The sequence below is a fragment of the Apostichopus japonicus genome, chromosome 14 (assembly GCF_037975245.1).
Source record: "Apostichopus japonicus isolate 1M-3 chromosome 14, ASM3797524v1, whole genome shotgun sequence".
Lineage (NCBI taxonomy): Eukaryota > Metazoa > Echinodermata > Holothuroidea > Aspidochirotida > Stichopodidae > Apostichopus > Apostichopus japonicus.
In genome coordinates, this window is record NC_092574.1 from 547,086 (window position 1) to 570,228 (window position 23,143).

The following is a 23,143-nucleotide window of genomic DNA, read 5'->3' on the forward strand; positions in this document are numbered from 1 at the left end:
GAACTTATAATTACTTCTCAGTTGTCTAGCCTACTGCAGACAAACTGAAAACCTACATACAAAGTTTTGAGCCAGTTTGGGACTACTGTGTTGGGCATGTTGGTTGCATGTATTTTGCTCTGATGGGTATTCTGTATTGGTTCCAAGTATGCCAGATATTTCAATATGGTCAACTTGGTCAAATTCTTAAACTATTTTTATTACCATTTCACCGGGAATTTACCTCACTGGGACATTCTGTGATAGTGTGTGTTTAGTTAGAATGTCTGAGAACAATTTGGAGTGTAAAGACCTCCAGGAAAGTACTTTTTGAAAACTTCTGGCAATTATAGCATGCAATAATTTGGGACTTATACAGACTCTACCTTTAAAGGTGAACTTGATGTGAAGCAACATTCATGGTTGAGAACATTCCATAGAAATATGTTCTGTTAGTGAGCTTGCTGAATATTTAAAAGTTTGTTCAGGTGGAATACTATGGGAGACTAACAGTAAAGAAGAATTGGTTCCACATTACCAGCTGAAAACCCCATAACAAAACATTGTTTCATTCCTGCAGGAAATATGTTGTGGGCCCCACCTATAGCTACTCAAGGAAAGATATCACAGTGGATGATCTGTGATGTCATCTTGTCAAATATGTTCTTCAAAAGCTTTTACATTCCTTTTAGAGATTTTTCATTTATTTATTTCATTTATTTTCCATTTTCTCACAATGTTTATATAATAATAGGACTGTGAAGACAATACCATGCAAAGAAAATAAGAGGTAGTAATTCAAATAAAAGAAAAATAATGGAAATTACGGAGAGAAAATGGTGGAAGGGCTTGGAAGCCGTAGCTTGTACAAGAAGCCCACCAAGAATAAAGGTAACAAGTATAAAGTATATGGGCATGATAATAAAGCCCCTTACAAGGAAGACCTATATCCCCCCATCCCCCCCACCCCTAAAATAAAAAAAAAGGCATTTTGATAATGTGGGAAATACTTAAAGTCAGAGACAAATGTAGATCTAAAGATGTTGATACTTGGATAAAAGATGATTTTTCAACTTGAATGAAAATGAATTAAGGTACTTAATATTTCTTAATGTATGACTTAGGCTATTCCAGAAATTAACACCATAACAGACGATGGAACGTTTAAAGACATCGGTATTTATGGGCAATGAAAATAAATTTCCAGAGGATCTGGTGTGGTAGTTATGTATATTATAATTGAAATTAAAGTAATTATTAAAATTGACTGGTAATTTATTATTAATAGACTTAAAAATAAAAACTGCACAATGGTATCTATGTAAATCAAAAATATCTAGTAAGTTCAGTGAGCTGAATAGTGGTGGGGTATGTGCTAAGAAATCAGACTGTGTAATAACACGGACAGCCTTCTTTTGTAATAAAAGCAATTGCTTTAGGTAGGTAGAATATGCATTACCCCAAACAATATTACAATAATTAAGATGAAGTAGTATGAAAGTATTATACAAGTTCTTGAGAATATACATTGGAACAAAGTCTTTGATTTTATAAAGGACTCCAACAGTTTTTGAGATGGTAGTTTTAATCTTGGAGATGTGGGAAGACCACTTTAGAGCAGGATCAATAAATAAACCTAGGAATTTTATAACCTCAACACGCTTTAACTGTGAGTTGCCAATACATATATCTATGTTCTTGATTTTTTTGTGGTTTGGGTGAAAAATCATAAAGTGGGTTTTGTTAATATTCAAAGATAATATATTTACTTGACACCAAGTAGAGACTTTAGCTAATTCAAAATTTATAGTAGATGCAGCATGATTTATATCTTTGTGTTTATACAGTATACTGGTGTCATCTGCGAAAAGTGTAAAATACAAGGTGTTTGAACAATTTATAATATCATTTATATACAAGGAGAAAAGCAGTGGACCTAAAATTGACCCTTGTGGTACTCCGCATGTAATTTTACTGAAATTAGAATAATGATTATCAATATGAACACATTGGCGTCTGCCGGATAGATAATTAACAAACCAGTTGAATGCAACCCCTCTTATACCATAATGATACAATTTGTTGAAGAGAATTCCATGATTGACAGTATCAAAGGCTTTAGATAAATCTAAAAATACACCCAAAGAATATTCCTTATTGTTAAAGCCGTTAATGATATATTGAGAAACATCCAAAGCTGCCATATCTGTAGAACGCCCCTTACGAAATCTAAATTGTTTATCAGTAATAATGTTCTTGTCTAAAAAATGTACAGTACGGTTATATATTATACGTTCTAAGAGTTTAGATAAAGATGAAAGAACTGAGATGGGCCTGTAATTGTTAATAGATAGCTTATCACCACTTTTGAAAATTGGAGTAACTTTAGCTTCTTTAGTACGAGTTGGAACAACACCTGTAGAAATTGATAAATTAAAAATATATGTAAGAGGGGCAGCTATAATAAAACGATTTTCTTGGAGAAACTGAACAGAAATATTATCAAGACCACAAGAGCCTTTTTTCAATTGCATTATTAAATTGATAATTTCAGAGGAGTTGGTTGGTGAGAGAAATAGAGATTTTTGTTGATTTGAAATGTTTCTGTAAGAATGTCATTTACCATGTGAGCACTGCAGGTTTGTACATCAAAGGAAAAGAAGGACATTTTCAATTCATTGCTGTGATGATGTTGACCTGCAGATAGATTCATTAAATTCCAACAAGCTTGAAATAGCTGTCTCTGAGATAGAACATGCATCAACATAGTTTTCACATAGCAGAAATTTTCAGGTAAATTGAAATTATTCATAATACATTCACCTTATCACTCAAATATCATATTAATGGCTTACACCCTAGAAATAAAATATCTAATGCATTCACTTTATCACTCAAATATCTATATTAACGGCCTTAGAAAATAATATATCTAATGCATTCCTGACATCACATGATCATGTAATCTGTGCAACTGGTCTAAAGAGTTGATTTTTCTTTTCTGTTTTACAGCCTAGAGAAGCACTAACCACAGAACTTAGATCCCACTACAACACAGCACCAGATAAGACAAGAGGGCCCATATTGCCAAAGGAAGGTCATGTTTTGGTCACTACTTGCCATATGCACAATACTATATCACATGAAACATCAAGTCCAGCTCCTCACAAATAGCATAGACAAATATATATATATATATATATATATATATATATATATATATATATATATATATATATATATATATATATATATATATATATATATTCTGGGGTGAGGGGTCTTTAACTTGCATTTGCAATGTCTCAGCAAAAATGCTCCCCAACTTACTGGTTTATTGGTCAATGCACACTAATGGGCTTGTGAACCAGCATACATAGTTCATTGCTAGCCTGACTAGATATATTTCTTTTACTTATTCTCTAAATTAACAAACTAATCTTACTTATTTTTCTTGATTGCAAATTGTTGACAAATAAAAAGCAACAATCAAATCATATCTTTTTTAGTGTAGTCATATTTGTACCAGCTTCAACCATTTTACATAGTTAGACTAACAGTGAAATTAACTTTGGTGATGGGGATGGGGCAATATTTAAGGTTTTTTGAATGTGGAAGAGGGGAGGAATTGTTTTCTAGAGGTAGGGAATGGCTGGCACAAAAAATTCGACAGATGGCATCTTTTAATGAGATGGTTGCCTAACCCACACTAAGTGCATAAATCTAGCCTAAATGTTTAAAAATAATAATTTGCATAGCCAAGCTTTTTTATATGTAGTTACCTGAAAGTGGATCGTGGAGCTAAGAATAATAAATTGGGAAGAGGGGAGGACTGGGGAGAGAGGTATGGGTGTTTATAAGGTAGGGACAAGGGAGTGCTGGCACCATATGCCAACCACAGTTTGTTTTTAACACTAAACTCAGTCAAATAGCAGAAGCCATCCTATCCACATGTTGCAAAAAAAGTACAATTTGCATAGACTTGTGTACAACTCTGGATGTTGGGATCTGGAAGTGGATATTAGCCGATTATATTGAGGAAGAGGGGGGGGGGGGGACTGGGATGAGTAAGGACTGGGGTGGGCAGCAGGGAATTTAAGAAGTATTGATATTGAGTCATTTGGAAGTTTTCCATTTTTAAGTAAATCATTGAATTTGAGAGATGTGTGAATTGGTGTTAACTTTTATACTACACAAAAAATCATAAAAGCTATCAGCATAATTAAAGACACAGAGAATAACATAAACAATCATGTGTCCACTGAATAAAATCAACCAATATCAATGGTTAATAGGTTATTCAATGTGACTTACCTCAGCCGGAAATAATGTACACTTTAGCTACGGTAATATGCTTCTAAGCTATGTGCATGTTTTGGCTGTTTGGCAGTTCAGCAGTTTTTAACTATTGTCAACAAATTGAATTGCAATCTGTTAACCCTATTCAAATTATGCTAGATGCAGAACTCTGCAATCAAACTCAAATACATTTAGTCATACAGACAATCATATTATTTTGAGATAGGGCACATGCTTTAGGACATGATTTGCAAGGTATTGGTATCCCACAGCATTGTTGCTCTCGCTTTGAAATAACAAGTCTATGAACCACATTAGTTTAATATTTCATAATGAAATTAATGCTATTCAGCGATATTCACTTCAGTAGGAATTAGTGTATTTCCAATTTCCTTGGTGGTTTCATGCAAACAAACTTTTAAGAAGAAACAAAATCTAAGCATCCTGACTAAAGTTTCACTCAATTCTAACCACTTTCAATGAGATAGCACTGATTTTACACCGGAAGTGGACTTGAGGCAAACCGGCTTTGATGTCAGAGTTTTGCACTGACAACAAAGTGGTTTTTTTTTCACAATCTATTGTTCACACCTTGGAATGAAAGACTGGCTAGTTAGAAATCATACTTGTTGCTTCAGTTTCACTTTATGTGTGAAAAGAGACAACTTCAAGTGTACATCAAAATGTACAATTAAAACAAAACATAAGAATTTAATGCAAATTCATCCTGAATGTTGCATTCATTTCCGTATTGTACCTGTCAAAAATTCATTTTGGCTGGTATCATGTACTATCATATACAATGGGTGATCTGTCTATGCAGCTCTCTATACAGTGTGTGTCATCTTTTACCGTTGTTCAGTCCTGCTCCTTAGGTTTCATAGTCATTCTGAATTGTTTTATAATCCACTTAAACTTTCAATTTGTTGCCCTCAGTATTGATGCTACAGACACAGCCTGTGTTGCAAAGATGGTAAATGATGGGATTGGCAGGGATGCCAATTCTGTTATGAAGAAAAACATATTTGAAGGTCTATGTCTATGTTTCTCTGCCTTAAAAGACATAAAACATGGTCAAGAACTCTGATACGACTATGGGCAAACAAAATTACTGTGGAGAAAGAAGGTAAGAGAAAAATTGGCATCAGTAAAAAATTACTGGTTTGTTAAAATTAATTGGGTATGGAGAAACATTATGTTTAAGATAAAGTCTGGTCAGGACATCTTTAATATCGTTCCACAAGCATATTGTATCTCCCATATTTGCCACAAGTATAAACCCAGTATACGAAGGAGATCTTTCACTGAATAATTGGCCTAGGATCTGTCCATTACAAACATCTTGGACATTCATCCCAATAGGCCGGGCATGAATTTATCCAAACAACATGAATCTTTATTCATATAAATGATTTCTACAGCAATGTTATGCCATTATAACTAAAATTTAATTGAAAATTCGGCCCAACTTAATTTGTGTTGTTAGTAAACTAAATATGTGGTTCAACCTATTGATTTTAACTTGTAAAAGTTCATATCAGCAATACAAAATATTGAATGGATATTGCAACTGTTTCCACATTATGTAGGGAACAGAGTGGTATGTTGTAACTGAACTGTGTAGACTTGGTGACAAAAACATTGCTGGCACAAAACACATTTCTAATATAAAAGATAAGTTTAAAACACTTTTTGAATGGCAGTGGAAAATATGATAGTCAACAAGGAATTACTCAATCGGATGAAAACGGTATATTTTGATTATTTTTCTTTGCTGCACAGCATATTGAACAATTGGTATGTCTCATTGGGCAAGTAATCAGTGGCGGAGATTTCTTGTCAGAAGTGGGGGGTTGCAGGCCATTGATGAAATAAAAAGTCATAACTGCTGGCTCACTATCTAAGTGGAGCACCACCATAAGTTGGTGCGAAGTGCACAAGAATTTTTGGCAAATATTGCCTCCCAGATTGCAGTAAATGGCACTGCCCAGGCCTTGGAAAGCTGCATTTAACCAGTGGCGTATGCAGGATTTTCTAACCGGGGGGGGGCGCGTATTACTATCTCAGCGGAGCGCCACCATTGGTTGGCGCGCAGCGTACAAGCAAATTTGTGGTTTTGGTACCACCAGATCACCGGAAACTTTTGCCTGAGAACCAAGTTTTTTCCAAATACTAATTTTTCTCATCTATAACTTCGTCACCAGTCACACATCATGTTCGACTTCATCACATATCCTGTGGATCATTGCTTTTGTAGGTGATTCTTCATTGCAGCCCACAATATCCGTCAGCCCCACTGTTCAGAATTTGAAAATTCACAATTCTTGTGAATAAATTCACTTCAAAACATACCCATAATGTTGCACAAAATATCGTCTATGGACAACCGATATAGAAAAACCTCCTTCAAACCCTAACAGACGGGTCAAAATTGCACGAGTATGATGAAGTATGATGTTGTTTAGGGAATTTTCGAAAATTCAGACGGCTTCTAAAAAATTAAATTTCGTTGAAGGATTATACCAGATATTTTAGAAACCGAACACTACACACATCAACAGTTTTGAGCATGGGCGCAGATCAGTCTTAGATAATGGTGGGGACGCATGTCTGTTCTATGACACTATCTAAGCGGAGCGCGACCATGGGTTTGCGCGTAGCGTACGATTTTTTTGGGCAAATATACCTCCCAGATCGCCAGAAATAACACTTCCCAGACCTAAAGATGCTCCTAAACCTCCTTAAGTTTTAGATCTCATGGCTTAGAAATTTAGTTTGGAGAAATACATGGGCGTCTGCAGAAAGAAAATCAGGGGACAAATAATCCAAGTAGACTTTTGTATATACGATGGGCCTGGGATCCTCTCCCAGAAAACAAATATAGACTGCCGCAAATGCGATTTCCGTCCTATATTTAACAACTGTGGATAAAAGGATCTGCGCCCATGGTTTGGAGGCTGTTTATCGTGGAACGCCATTTTCATGCTCAATGATATGATGTGATATCTGCTGTTTGCTTTACAAATTCGAATAATTTTGTCCCTGTTCCTCTTTCTCTTCCCGTTTTTTGCCGTATTTTCTACTCCATCCTTTTCTCCTTTTCTCTCTTTCTTCTTTTTCTTTTCCTTCCTTCACCTCGTTGAAGTTGGCAAGCGTATACAGTTCCAAAGCTATTCAACAGCAACAAAACATTATTTTGTGTATGTCTGTTGTGGGGTGAAGTTTATAGCGCTATGAGCTACAAGTTCCAATGCACAAGGTGGGGGAAAGGGGCTAGAAATAATGTGTGGGTCAATTCTAACTTGGTTATCGGTCATTAATTGTTGATGTAGCCTACCAGGTAAAAGGTTGAAATGACTTTAACAATTTCAAATTTAATAATTTGATTTATTATGCCATTTGGAGCACATAACATAGGCTATAACAGAACATTACTGGCAAAAACTAGGGGGGGGGTTGATTGTGTGGGCCAACCCCCCCTCTTCAAAAAGTGGGAGGGTTAAAACCCCCCTTGTTTCTCCGCCACTGCAAGTAATCACTACTGCCACTGAAACAATATCCTCCATAGAGTATTCAAATTCAAGAGAGAGAAATGCTGCCTGATAAAGTACAATTGAAACTTGTTTCATTGTCTTTGGTCTCCTCTATATATCTACATATGACAACTGAACATCGCTTCTTCCATTCTTCTTAACTTACCATGTTATCCAGTTGTGTGCACTAACTGGTCACCAAAACAATGACCAAGTGGATGTAAATTGGCTGATTTAACAAAACCCACTCATTTTCTTTGCAGGAAATACTTTAGGTAAAAAATTCAAAATAGGAAGGTGCGGTTAGAAAGGAAAATAATTTTAAACGTCTTCTTTCTACTTTCTTCTAGGATTTGCAAGAATCTACCGGGAAACATCATCTTCAATTTGATGAAGAACCAGGGAAACATTTTGACAATCGAGGTTAGAATTGGTTTAATTCCTTGAAATTACTGTTGGATTGTTGATTTTCATTTTAATCATTTTATCACTTTAAACAACTCCCCCCCCCCCTTGATGGAATTTAATATTCTTTGAAAGGTAAGTTTAAACTAGAAATGAAATATTGTCAGTGCATCTTGTAATTGCTAAATACATTAAAGAAAAAGAAATGAAAGACATTGGCTCTATCACCTCTGCTACTAACTATGCTGTTGCCTGTAGTATGTTTCAGATAAACACTCTTATGATGAGGAGGAGAGAGATGTCACAAAGACAGAAAGGTTGAAACAAAGGCAAGAAGTACTTAATAAATTTCAATAATCTAGTGCCATCATCCACAGCATGATAAATTGATAGTTTAGGTGGTTACTCATTTTGTTGCTGATGGTAATATCTCTTTTAAGAATATTTCAAAATGTTGTGAAATTGATGGTTGATAAGCTCTTCCCCCTTCCCCCCATTATTTCATGTTAGACTGCAGTTAGTGAGGCTCTTTAATACCAATTTTCAATTCATTTTATTGTCACATATCTAAGTTACATCAATTTCATTTTAGAAATGACCTTATTTTGCCAATTAACATGTTATCTAGGACTTGGTTGTTTTGTCTATAAATTGATTATATTTCAGAGCTTGATAGACAAATTCAGTGAATCAATTGATAGCAAATCTATTGACTTGCACTTTAAACTAAGAATTTTACAGACACTACTTAACTTTACTGAAATGGCAGGAACACCCCTCCTCCCCCCTCCTTCCCCCTCCTCCCCCCTCCCCTGTCATTCATTTTTCAAATACATTTGTGCTATATTTTTATTGGACTTTTGAAAGAAATGAATGTTGGAAACAAAGCTCAAGTTGATCATCACCAATGAGAGAAGTTACTGGATTTGAGATTCTCAATGATCCACTTATATGAATACATCTTATTTCTACAGGCCAAAATGAGGCATTCACTGAAGAAGAAACCAATGAAGGTATGTAAATATAAAATATATTGGAGATCTTATCTAAGGAAACTTGTCATTGCTATCTCACAGGTGACTACAATATTGTTATTCTTAAAAGTAACTCTATAGACTGCCTGAATGTCACTTATTCAAATGGCTTTTACCCAGTATTAATAAACAAACCCACTTTCTTTGACAGCTATAGATGACACTATATATAACCAATGTATATAACAATAATTTATTGTCAGGTATTTTGACAACTGATTTTAAGTGATCAGTTTCCTATATATGCCTTAAGAAACCAGTCACTAAAGCTCCCAAACCATCAAACTGGTGGTATGTTAGAAACTATTGTATTAAAAACATAAACTGTGTCATGTATGACATTGCCAATACAGACTGGAGTCAGGTCTATGAACAAACATGTGCAGATTCTGCATATAGCGTATATTTCGATAGCTTTAACATTACCTTTAATAATTGTTTTTCGTATATCAAACATAATAATAAACATAATAATAAACACCATCCTTGAATTACAAAGGGCATTCTAACTTCAATTAAAAGAAAAAATAAACTTTTTAAAAATTATTTAATACACCAAACAGTTACAGATAAATTAGTGTATACCAGATATCTCAACAGATTGACTAATGTTCTTAGAATACCAAAAAACCTTTATTGCAATTATATCTGTCATTTCATGAAAAAATAAAAACAATAGTTCAAAGGAAGCCCTGAATGCTTGAAAATTCTTCACTAGCTATATAATGTGCCTACTGCATGTCAAAGGGTTACAGTAAAATGAGCACATAAATCATTTGTTGACATCTTTCATTGCTTTGTTTGTTATTTGTCAAAACCCCAGATTACATTTTTTTCATTGAAATTTAATTCTTTGCAATTAATCACTTCACAGCAAAACCAGTAACCAGCTGGGGGAGTGGTGGAGGGGTAGGTGCATCAGCAAACTGTGTGTTTTGGTATCCATGCTTGTGAAAAAAAATTACTTCAAAGAACCTATTTTATTTTTAGATTCTCCTCAACAACTCGATAAGTATATAAGAAAGGTAGGAAAAGCTGTCACAGAATATACCAACATCTGTGCTCCACTTGACAGGTTGTACAAATTTCTACAGGGAGGTATGTCTCTTTCGTAAAATAAGCAGAGACCTCAGGTGGCACCACAATTGCTGTTAAAATGACAGTCCTTTTTCCTTAAGTAAGACATGCAGGCAGAGTTACAAAACATTTTGGGAGGATCCTACTGTGCAAATTATTATTATAAAGTCTGAAATTATTTTCCATGACCTGGGATAGTGTTACCACAAGGCCAAGATGACCAAAATAAGTGAAGTACAACCAAAAGTAATCATGGAAAATATTTTTTGAAGGAAGGTTGAAAATGTTGCTTGTCTTCCATTTCATATTTCGTTATTCCCCCAGCAGAGCAATTTTGATTTTTTTTTTCTTTTCTTTTTGGACAAGATGTCAGTTTTATCTTATATGCAACTCTTAAATGGTAAAAATGTACTTCTTTGCTGTTTAATGCAGAAATCTTAATGGCTCAGAGAGAGACTTAGCATTTTAGAAGCAAAATTCTCTGTTTCGTCATTCTGCAGGAAACGGGTGGTCAACTTCAACTCCACCGGCATCAGAGAAGAGAAAAAAGACTAAACTATCAGAAAAAAAAAACAAAGCTATAGTGTATATTTAGTCAGCTGCAGCTATGTTTTGGAACTTCACTTTCCACAAATGTTTTTGAGGTTTTGGTGAGTGCCTATTCTATGTAATAGCTTCATGTAATTCAGAGTTTCATAGCTGTTCCAATGTTCCATACATCTGCTTTCTATTTTTGCGATTGGAACATTGTTTTTGTTTTGTATTGCATATGCAGGTACATTAATTAACACACTGAGTTGTACTTGATAATGGTCTAACATGATGGAAACATGTACAGTACATTGTACATTATTCTATGGTACCAAATATATCGATTTATTAAAGATTGGATTACTTTTAACATCCTCAAAAATTAAACATAAAAAATCAAATGTTTCTTGGATTGGACTACATGTTTCACATATAAGTGAAAACCATTCTGCACAGCAAAGTTGCCCCAAATAAAGTACCATCTGATACAACTTTTGGACTGATAGCTTTTCATATATATAGCATAAGGCTTGGCTAGAATGGCACAGGCACAGGCAAAAGAACACCAAAGGTAAACTTTCAGATGTATGTATGTATATTAGATCCTCCTGCAAGCAGGAACTCGCGAAGAAGCCATCATTGGCTTAACAAAGCTGCAAGGTGACCGAAGTCAGTCTCTTACATATATATTTAACGTCCATGATTATGGATTGTCAATTGTCAACAAGTCTGTAACTGGAAGACATACATTAATTAATCTGGGAGTGACTCAAACCGGGGACCTTATGATTGAAAGGCACCAGCTTTAACCACTGAGCTAACACTCCAGTCAGATGTGGAAGTCTACAATTTTTAATTTGAATTTCTAGGACCCATAGGAGCAGAATAGTTCAAAATGTTATACAAGGGGACTGAACCAGACATCTACCTCCACAACTTAACCCTAGCCCTCACTACATGACTGGTAGCCTGATGTTTAACCAGCTTAATGAGTTCCTCATCCATGCAGTGCTGTTGCAGTGACTATAAACATATCAGTTGCAAAAACAGTGTAAGACAATGACTGTGTCTCTGAAGCACAGTTAACTGTGCTCTGTAATACTGTAAACCTTGATGGAGTCAAACTTAGGTGATATTATCAGAGTTCTACTAAATATTACCCTTTGCCTTCTGTATAACTGCATTGCCCCCATCCAAAACTTCTCCTATGTCATACTGCATACACAAGTGCAGTATTCACAAAGCTTCAAGTTTTGCTGAAACGCAACATTCACTAGACCCTGTCGAGGGTATTTTCACTTGACATACTGTAGCATCAAGTGCCATGGTCTTCTCCGCTTTCCGTACGTTGGCCCTCTCTAATAATGGCTACACACTGTATGTAATTGTAGCCTAGACTAAGCCTAAACCAGCCATAGCAGATAATGTTGTATGAGGTCTACATACTAAGTGGAGTGGCTGCTGCATGTTAATACCTTGCACATCGAATGTTTTCAGTCTTATAATCCACTAGGGTACAGCATGCCATATCCTGCTTCTTCATATGTGCATCAAGGTTTATTAGCCTACTCACTGTAATTGATTGTCTGCTGTTTTGCAAATTTTCAGACAAAGTTGAAGTCCACAGCAATTACAGAGAAATACCAGTGCTACCCATCAGTTATGGAGAATAAGATAATTAGTCAATGTTATTCTTTGCCAAGCAACAAATTTGAATGTTTCATCATGAAATCTGCCCCCCCCCCACCTCTCTTCCCCTATGATTGTCTTTAAGAACAATGTAACAACCTAATTGGACAATTTTTAACTGGACTGGATATGCTTGAGGTGAACAGTATATCTACCTGTAAATAACATTTCAGTAAGATTTCTTTTAGTTATTGAACATGTATTGTTACAATGTGTTATGTGGTTTACAAATCCTGATTAGCCAGATTTTGGCCAATTGTCTTGTTCTATTCGTAGCAACTTAACAGTTGTACTAGACTGACAATATCAGTTAGACATGTTCTCTACAAACCTGGAATACATTGGATATGTCATGAAGGTCAGTTAGAGAGGAATCAGCTGAACTAAATAAAAGTACTTTTCATCACTTTTCAGAACCAGGGATGATAAAGCCTTTCCCGCTGACCCTTCTCAGGACGATGATGTTGCAGGTAGGACAAGCTAGACCAAATCCACTGTGATCAGAATTACCAGTAAAATCTGGAAGAATCCTAAATGTACATTACCTATTAGACTTTACTGATTGCTCCTATAGGGAGGGGGGAGGGGGAGATTAAGTTATCAAATCCACTGTGATCAGAATTACCAGTAAAATCTGGAAGAATCCTAAATGTACATTACCTATTAGACTTTACTGATTGCTCCTATAGGGAGGGGGGAGGGGGAGATTAAGTTATCAAATCCACTGTGATCAGAATTACCAGTAAAATCTGGAAGAATCCTAAATGTACATTACCTATTAGACTTTACTGATTGCTCCTATAGGGAGGGGGGAGGGGGAGATTAAGTTATCAAATCCACTGTGATCAGAATTACCAGTAAAATCTGGAAGAATCTTAAATGTACATTACCTATTAGACTTTACTGATTGCTCCTATAGGGAGGGGGGAGGGGGAGATTAAGTTATCAAATCCACTGTGATCAGAATTACCAGTAAAATCTGGAAGAATCCTAAATGTACCCACACTGGTAGCATTGTTGCAGACTTACATTACCTATTAGACTTTACTGATTGCTCCTATAGGGAGGGGGGAGGGGGAGATTAAGTTATCAAATCCACTGTGATCAGAATTACCAGTAAAATCTGGAAGAATCCTAAATGTACATTACCTATTAGACTTTACTGATTGCTCCTATAGGGAGGGGGGAGGGGGAGATTAAGTTATCAAATCCACTGTGATCAGAATTACCAGTAAAATCTGGAAGAATCCTAAATGTACCCACACTGGTAGCATTGTTGCAGACTTACATTACCTATTAGACTTTACTGATTGCTCCTATAGGGAGGGGGGAGGGGGAGATTAAGTTATCAAATCCACTGTGATCAGAATTACCAGTAAAATCTGGAAGAATCCTAAATGTACCCACACTGGTAGCATTGTTGCAGACTTACATTACCTATTAGACTTTACTGATTGCTCCTATAGGGAGGGGGGAGGGAGAGATTAAGTTATCAATAAATGTAGTGTCATCACTCTCCAGAGTGGATATCGCCGTTATTCCATAGTTATTCCATACACTCCGAGAAATCTGGGTAGGATTAAGCATGTAATCTGGCACGTGCAGGGCCCTACATTTGGCCGTTTTGAACAAATTGATCTATTCTCCTGTTACTAATGACGTGTGGCACACTGACTAAAAACTATCCTGGAAAATAGACCCACCCGAAGCTGCAGTCCACCATGGAGTCGGGCTATAAACAATCTAGGTGCATCTCTACCTCCACATTGCCGGACGAACTCTTGCCAGTTAAGGCACCCCCTAAGCCACCCTCCCTACGACATTATAAACAGTATCCACCAGCCAGTAACCTACACTCTGGGGCACCACTAATTTAAACAGAAGAACCAAGATCAAACAGTGTCATATAGATCTTTAAGTCACAAAATGGAAGCGCATGCGCCATATGTTCCTAGCCCGATTCTCGTATTAGATACAGTAACTACTGTGTAAACTGATAAAGTAGAATAGAATGGGCCAGTGTGACTTAATTACATTTAATTCATTTATTTGTTTTATCGCCAATTGTGTACAATGGGAATAATTAAATCACAACTGTTGCCCTAAGTGTTGTTTTTATACTATGTCACCCTAAATGCTGTGGAAAGAGTTAAATTCACATAGAACGACAATAAATGCCGCGACATTTATATGTGGAATTAATTTATTAGTTAATTAAATTCCTTGCTATATGTACTTGCAGAGGAATTATTATAAATAGTGCCCATACTGGAGTCCTAACAATGGTCCAGTGTGATGTAATTACATTAAATCGCCAATGTTGCCTTAAGTGTTGTGGAAAGAGTTAAATTCACAAAGGGCAACATATATATGTGGAATTAAGTAATAAGTTAATTAAATTCCTTGCTATATGTCTTTAGCAAAGGGACTATCATAATTACAACTCATACTGGAGTCCTAACAATGGGCCAGCGCGAAGTAATTACATTAAGTCGCAAATGTCGCCCTAAGTGTTGTGGAAAGAGTTAAATTCACATAGGGCATCATGTATATGTGTAATTAATTAACTAGTTAATTGTATTCTTTGCTATATGTACTTTGCAAAGGGATTATTATAAATAGTGCACATACTGGAGAACAATGGTCCAGTGTGACGAAATGACACTACATCACCACTGTCGCCCTAAATGTTTATTTATGCTATGTCGTCCTAAGTGTTGTGAAAAAAGTTAAATTCACCTAGGACGACATTAAGATGTCGCCTTAAGTGCTTTATGTGCAATTCACTATTATTTTAATTAAACACCTTAGTATTTGTATAAGGCAGAGGGATTATTATAAATAGCACACCATCAGTCCGGTTCTCCTTCAATACTTCTCTCCAGAAAGGACACAATTTTCTGGTCAATGGTTCAAGAAAGGGATTGATAAAGTAGACCGTTTGTATTAGAAACCATTACTTCATCTAGCCAAGGATGTGGAGAATTATTAGTCTCCAGTAGTTCTTGATTCAGTGGTCCATATTCAATTTATGTTGAGTTTTCAGGAACTTAAGTACCAGTTATGCAATGAGTCAGGACTAGAGTCACTAAATTTTAGAGAAATAAAGTAACTCAAACACAAGTTCATGGACAGTTTTCCCATAGATCTAGATTATGCAGTGACCCAAGTCCAAGATTCAACTCAAACGTAGGTTTCATAAAAGTGATATCTTGATTAAGTATCTTGATAGTCACTGACTTTTTCATGTTTGCTAATAGTGGTTGTACCAGATGTCATTGTCTTAAACTCCACAGGTCACAAAGTAGCATTAATATTCGGCATAACTTTTTTTCTAATAGGGTCGTGAATGAGTGGAATGGTTTGCCTGAGAAAGTTGTACTTTCCAAGTACTGTGAATGGGTTTAAGAATACTTTGGACAAGCACTTTAAGTATTGTAATCGGGTCTGATCGTTTGTGTCATCAGTTTTCTTCCCTCTCCTATAGGGTCTTTGATGGGGACTTGAGTGTCCCTCCTGATCCTTTTTCTTTACTAAACTAATCTAAACTAATAAGGTCAAGCATAAAGTATGTGTGCTTAGGCCTATGCAATTGCAGAAGCCAACCTCCTTAACCTTTTTGAACTATAACTTTAGAAGGTTAACTTAATCTTTTAGACGGTAAGCTTAACTTTATCTTTGCAAATGTAACACGAACACGGTTGAGCAAGAGTCGTGCCAGCAAAGCCACTGAATGAGGGAAATTCACAGTGACAGAGTAAATAATTGCTTTCGCACCCACGGATGAACACATGTTAGGTATATTACTATCACTAATCTGGGGAAATTGCATTTAAGAATATAAATATGTTTATCAGCTGGTCAACAGTTATTTTAAGGTATCATTTAATTGTTTTCATTTACTCCATTAGTGATCTTCCCTTTTCCAACAGCTTTACTGGAAAGACTCTTGCTCAGCCGCATTACACAAACACCTTACGAACAGAATACTGCAGATAGCTGATCGTTAACTATGTTAGGAATCCACATGCAGTTCTGGTTATGAAAATAGTAAGAGACAAGATCTGTTTTTCAATCTATGTTTATGGTTAACTACGATTAAGAATAATGAATTGTAATTTTAATAAATGAGCCCTTCAGTACTGATAACCAGGATTTTAGTTATCTATTTTTTCTTTCTTTACAGTACAGAAATGCAGGGTTGCACTACACCATTTCCAACAGAGGAAGTATGGCAGAAAACAGGTGGAATTTTACATATAAATGCCAAAAATGTGCTGGACAGAAAGGTTCGATAAACTTTTGGAACATTGACACCTCATTCACTTACATGAGGAAACCTTTTCTCATAGATGTTGAATAAACAGTTGTAAGAAGATTAACATGCAGAATTGGTTCTGAAACTAAATCGGTATTTATGAACTCCTCACATCTATGATCTCACCATAAAAGAACAGAATCAAGTTGTTGAGTTTGAAGAGTTAGCAACTTAAAATTAGGAAAAAGTTTCATATTCAAGAAGAAATCAAATTTCAAATTTATGATAAAGAATGGGATGATTGCATGGGTAGGTGTGAAAAACCTCTCAGCTACCTCAAAGGGGAAAAGTGAAAGTAATACCCATCACCTCAGAGCTTATACCATCACAGACTTACACTCACTAAGTAGTACATGTAGCATATTTGATAGGGAAGTTGTACATCTGGTGAGTAGCCTACTTCTGTGCAGTGTAGCAGAGCAAAAGCGACAGAAGTTTAAAAGCATATATTACTACTCAATGTGGTTTACGTATCAGCTGAACTGAGCCCCAAGCTGCATTCAGAATAAGCTTAGGCCTATATACATTTAGAAATATGTAACTGGAAAGCTCACATCTTTGCAATTTCAGACCAAGATTGGATGGCATGGGCTGATGACATAAATGAAAAGTTGGCAAAACATACATCAGCCCCAGCAAGTTACACAGAGGGATGCAGAATGTGGACATGTGCCTACACCATCAGTAAGCCAGGGGCACCAGCATATGGCATTATTTTCACAATACTAACCCTGGCAGCTAAGAGAAGAGGCAGCAGAGTCCACATTCTGACATATATGCTCTTCAAAGTATTGTGCAAAGTAAAGAAATCTTAAGGACCAAACCATTTGACATCTCCTACATATGCCACAACAGCCTACATGTGGAGAGAGGTGTAACATCTCTCAACAGTATCTTGCAGTGCAACACAGCAGAAAGCCTTGAAAGTTTGATGGCACTTGCCAAGTTTATGGTCATCAGCTTGATTGCCTACTTCCCTGACTGAGTGATACTGTTTTAACTCATAACAGTGAGTGTGGATAGACTCAGTTTACAAATTACTGGCATCACTGATAAATATTGTCATCTTCATCATCAGTGTAGTGTTTCATCCTAGAGTAACTGGTCATGAATCAGTTGATCTTTCTTATAGATACTGGACTGGTTTATGTTTTTAGTTCTACCATGTAGCTTGTACTTTCTCTCTCTGAGTTGTGCTCTCCTCCATCTGTATGCTCTGCCTCTCTTACGTAATTCATCACATTGCTGTTTTCTTTGCATCTATTTCAGAGTCTGGATACATGGACTATTTGAGCTCACCTTTAATACTGCACCTTCCATCTTCCTGGCTATGGACTCTTCAGGCACATTATATGTTATGTGTATGGAACTGGTACGATGTTTTGGATTGGTCACAGTGAAAGCCTTATTGACGGCATCTGCTTTTGAGTGGAAGTCTAAAAACGAGTGGACATAATGTTTGCTGCAGGTGGGTGTCTCAGGTATTTTGTTTAGCTTCCTGCTGTCAGTGTGGGATATTAGCAGAGAACCCTTTGCAGCATTTGGCATACATGGAAATGTGTACTTCCTGCCCCTCTTGCATACAAATGAATGCTTTTGGCAATATAAATGATTTCCACTGTAGTACTTTGCAAGGCATTCTAAACATGTTGATAAAGCGCTTTTGATATTTCAGATATAAGAAATTTATTGACCATAAAAATTGGCATTCAGTCCATCTCAGTAAAACAGACAATAAAACAATCATAAATACATCGAAAATACATAAAAATCTGATTCCTAAAACGAAAAATTAAGACTTCTATGTCCATGTTCTGACACATATATTTGGCCTATTTCCTACATAATACATTGGCAAGATTGAGAATAGCCCTTTGCAAGAAAGAACGCCTGTATCTCTTGGTTCGGCATCTCATGACAATTAGTCTGCCCGTTTGATTGCTGTAATCTACCCGATGCCCCAGAGGATGTTGGGATGACATGATTGACTTCATATTACTCTGTGATACTCTGACAAGCAACTCATCTACTGAACTGAGGTCATGTGACCGACAAACTTTCCTTGCTTTAGAAACTAGTCTATTTAACTTGGTCATGTCTCTAGCAGTAGTATTTTCACCCCACGCTGCTAAACAGAATGTAATGGTGGTCTTGATTGCCGATTTTAATATAGAACAGAGAAATGAGAGTTGGTCTAGTCCGAATAAATTAAGCTTCTGTAATAGGAACATACGCTGATTAGTTTTTGCTAGAATACGTTTTACATGTTCATCCCACTCCAATTTATCAGTGATGGTTTCTCCCAGGTATTTATAAGATTGTCAAGCGCTTCTTAGTCACAGTTTTTGCAGGAACATAGAGGAAAATACTGCTTTAATGTAGTCAGTGCTCTGCGGAGTGACTTGAGTAGGTGAACTTGATCTAACAGGTTAAGTTCACTTTCAGAATGAGTTGTTACAGCAATTGTACTACTGAACCTTTTACATGCCTTGCCATCAGCATCAGGTGTGAGACACTTGACCGTTAGTGGATTCTTAGCTGTAAGTAATTTGGATTCACAAATCTTTCCACCATTTTGTTCTTCTCCGAAATAGGGCATCTTTGCTGAACAGCTCTCATTGCCTGGACATTGTACCTTGTGATCCCTTCTTCTTTTCATTTCACCCATTAAGCACAACTTGTTACTGTGATGGTAATCAATAACAAATGTATCCATGGTGACATTCACAACTATTACATCTTTGCATTGGCTTGCTGGAGCAAATGGTGTCTTACTTCTTGCATTATACTCAGAGGGTTGTGATATGATCATATTCTGCCTGAATTGGAAAGTCTTTGGAGAGGCCACGCAGTTGCAGTGGCTTCTTAATTAGACCCCTCTTTTGTGCCATATTATTTTTTATTAATTTCTTTCATTACATGTAGGTCCAAACTGGTTGGCTGACTTTTGTAGTGTACTGACAGCAGGACTGGGAAGAGAGATGCTGCTGAGCAATCTACGAGCTGCACTTGAACTGCCCACTACTCAGAGGCAGTGGGGTGTACTCGTTCATGGGAAAGGCAGCCATACCTGGATCTCATCCTGTAGTAAGTAATGTTGATATGCACATGCTATTGTGTCTGGGCTGAGTAAACTATAATTCCTTATCCTAGGTTGCCAAGGTCAGCTCTGTGCATCGTTGTCTTTGTAGAGAATTTCAGAGTGTTTGGTAGACCAAACCAACTGTGAATAGGAAATAACAGCTTTTGAACAGCATGTGTGTATTTGATTAGATGTGTGTGTGCTTGAAGCTATGGGATTGGAATGGGGTTTATTGTGATTGGTGACTAATATTGCATCATGCAGTCCTATTCACAGATGACAGAATAGTCAGGAGTTCTATGCAATGTGCTAACACACCATCACATATTTTACAGAGAGCTCATATTTTGACACAAAGTTAGTGGATGTTTATTGTTTCAATTCCTTAATGAATTGAAGTCAGTTTGGGGCATGGTAAAATGTATTATATTTACCACCAAACCAGACAAATATCCCTGCAATAATAATAATCAGCAGTTATTTTTACGACGCTTAAGCGACCACAAATGTGGGAGAAACCCGCAAGGGCTTATGGATTACAACTTACACGTCGGGTGGCTTCCAATTCAACAATTTTAACTCAAATTTGGAATCTTTTCAATTTAGAAAGTCATTTCAGATGGGAAAACCGTAGATTGCTCTTGGATGAAAAACCCACCTTACTATGACCCGGCCGAGAATCGAACCTCCTGATTGCTAAGCCTCGTTGCTTCAAATGCCACCGCCTTTATCCACTCGGCCACAGCACAGGGCAATGGTATTTGTACCTACTCTTCTACCAAATTAGATGTCTATATAGAAAGGCCCCCACAAGTATTCCTTCCAGTACATTAGAGCCAGACTCTGGAAAAGATTTCCTCACAAAATCCCAAAATTGTATTCTCTTTCATTGCTTTCTCTTCCATTTTGTTTCATTCATTGCTTTAAGTCTTTTGTTTTGATCTGTGCAATCTTAACATTTACAATGTGATATATATTTTTATTACATTCTTTTGAATTTTTTATTGGCTTCCTGCACTTTTTTCTGCTTTTTATTCTGTAATCCTGCTTGTACATGTAATTTTTTCGTTCTTGATTTTCAAGTTCTTTGTTTGAAAAATGTTACGTTCTTAGCTCCAATGAAAAACAATCCTTTGAAACATTTCAAAAAAAATAACCTTCTCCTGGACTCCATCATAATGAATTAACCTACTCAAAAAAATAACTTAAAATCTAGATAAGCTAGACTTTTTAAATTGGGAGGAGGCTCTGGCAGAGGGAGGGGCGTCCATGTTTAGGAAATCGGTGGCTATAGGGCTTGCGACTCAAACACCCAAAGAATAGGTCTTCGGGGAACAGTGCAGCCACTGGGAAGGGTTTTTCCTTTTCTCTGTTTTCTTTCAAAATGTAATATCCAGTGGATCTGGATCTAAGTACATAGTTCCTGTGTCAATGTCAAAATAAGACTTCATGAAGTCAGACCAACTTAAAATTGATCTCAAGGATTGGGCTTTTTGATAGGTCTATTTATATGAAGGGATATGCACTAGTTAATTGCAATTTCAGCCCTCCAAACTAGTGAAGGGATATGTACTAGTTTATCTACAATTTCAGCCCTCCAGACTAGTGTAGGGATATGCACTAATTAATTGCAATATCAGCCCTCCAAACTAGTGTAGGGATATGTACTAGTTTATCTGCAATTTCAGCCCTCCAAACTAGTGTAGGGATATGCACTAGTTTATTGCAATTTCAGCCCTCCAAAGTAGTGTAGGGGTATGCACTAGTTTATTTGCAATTTCAGCCCTCCAAACTAGTGTAGGGTTATGCACTAGTTAATTGCAATTTCAGCCCTCCAAACTAGTGTAGGGATATGCAATAGTTTATTGCAATTTCAGCCCTCCAAACTAGTGTAGGGGTATGCACTAGTTTATTTGTAATTTCAGCCCTCCAAACTAGTGTAGGGATATGCATTAATTTATTTGCAATGCGGCCCTTCAAACTGGTGTAGGGATATGCACTAGTTTATTTGCAATTTCAGCCTTCAAAACTCCAGGAAGTTGCGGGTAAGGAACCTGAAAAAGTTTGTGGTCAGGACCATTGACAACGTGGTTTATACACGAAATCTAAGATTTATGTATATATCCAAAAATATTCGTTATTTTTAATTAACTTTCCCTGCATCAGTTTATCATGAAAAGCTCTATGAGGTAAAAACATGTTTCATTTGTAACTTTTCTAAGATTTTGACTGATCTGATGCTTTTTTTGTAGTTTGACGTGAAGTTAGGTGTTGCAGAAAATGTACGTTTGCAGTGTATGCTGAGGGCAGCTATTGAGACCAGGTACAATCAGTTAAGTTCGTTCCTCACTTTTTAAACATCTTAGGTCCAAGCATGTGTTATGTGATATGCCTGCTACTACTGTACTAGATCCAATAATTATTTCAGCATGTGACAGAAGACGTTACAAGTATTCATATTTGCTTGCATTTCATTTTTATATTGTAGGTGATTTCTGTTGGTAGACAGCATAAAGCTAGATAGGTTGTACGTATTCTGCGGTATTTGCCAGTAGCACCCTCAGTTTTATCACAAGTTTTTGTAGTATAAGATAGCCGTGTCCATGTGTTGGATAAAGGTAACTGTTGTGTACATATTGTTGTTGGCGTTGGTACATAATATTGGGATTAGTTGGTCATATGTACACTTAGAGTTGTAATAAATAAGCTGTATTGATTCCCTTCAGCTATCATCTATTGACAAAGCAAATATTTTTTTAGATGGTTATGGATTTTGGACAAATTTAAGATTTTATATCTTATTTTTTGGGGTCATATGTCGGTTATAGCCATGATTTTTAAAATAGAAGGTTAATTTTTGACATGAGACGCATTGGGGGTTGCATGGCAGAAGCATTTAAAAGAGCCTTCTACTCCTTAATATTAAAGAAGCCATTTAATCTTTAATATTTTCTGAGCATTAAAGGAGTGTTCCAACATTTAAAAGCTAGTTTATGATTTTATCAAGCATTGTTTATTACACATTTGTTTTCCTTTTCCTCCTATTTATTGATGTAGAGCTAGCTAGTGGGGAACAAAATACCAGCGCTTAAAGAGAAAAACTGAGTTCTGCCTTCCCTTGCCATACTATATCTCCCCCCCACCCCCCCCCCCCTTGGATGTCGCAACCAGACTTCTCTAACCACCCAATCCTTTA

The 23,143-nt window shown here is 36.4% G+C and overlaps 1 protein-coding gene across 9 annotated transcripts in view; it reads left to right on the forward strand.

Annotated features, from left to right (window-relative positions):
• LOC139979390 (gamma-adducin-like) overlaps positions 1 to 23,143 on the forward strand; it is a 481,086-nt gene that overhangs the window by 434,214 nt on the left and 23,729 nt on the right. The window contains exons 22-36 of one of the 9 annotated variants that reach the window (XM_071990137.1): positions 734 to 870; positions 2,619 to 2,772; positions 2,992 to 3,076; positions 5,215 to 5,404; positions 8,162 to 8,234; positions 8,475 to 8,545; positions 9,191 to 9,229; positions 10,828 to 10,977; positions 12,962 to 13,017; positions 16,480 to 16,597; positions 16,734 to 16,836; positions 17,436 to 18,333; positions 19,791 to 19,952; positions 20,554 to 20,704; positions 22,200 to 22,279. The gene's annotated coding sequence lies outside the window, so the exon portion shown is untranslated. Of the gene's footprint in view, positions 1 to 733; positions 871 to 2,618; positions 2,773 to 2,991; positions 3,077 to 5,214; positions 5,405 to 8,161; positions 8,235 to 8,474; positions 8,546 to 9,190; positions 9,230 to 10,827; positions 10,978 to 12,961; positions 13,018 to 16,479; positions 16,598 to 16,733; positions 16,837 to 17,435; positions 18,334 to 19,790; positions 19,953 to 20,553; positions 20,705 to 22,199; positions 22,280 to 23,143 lie in introns of those variants that run through there. The other 8 variants (XM_071990138.1, XM_071990140.1, XM_071990136.1 and 5 more) reach the window with 8 other exon arrangements.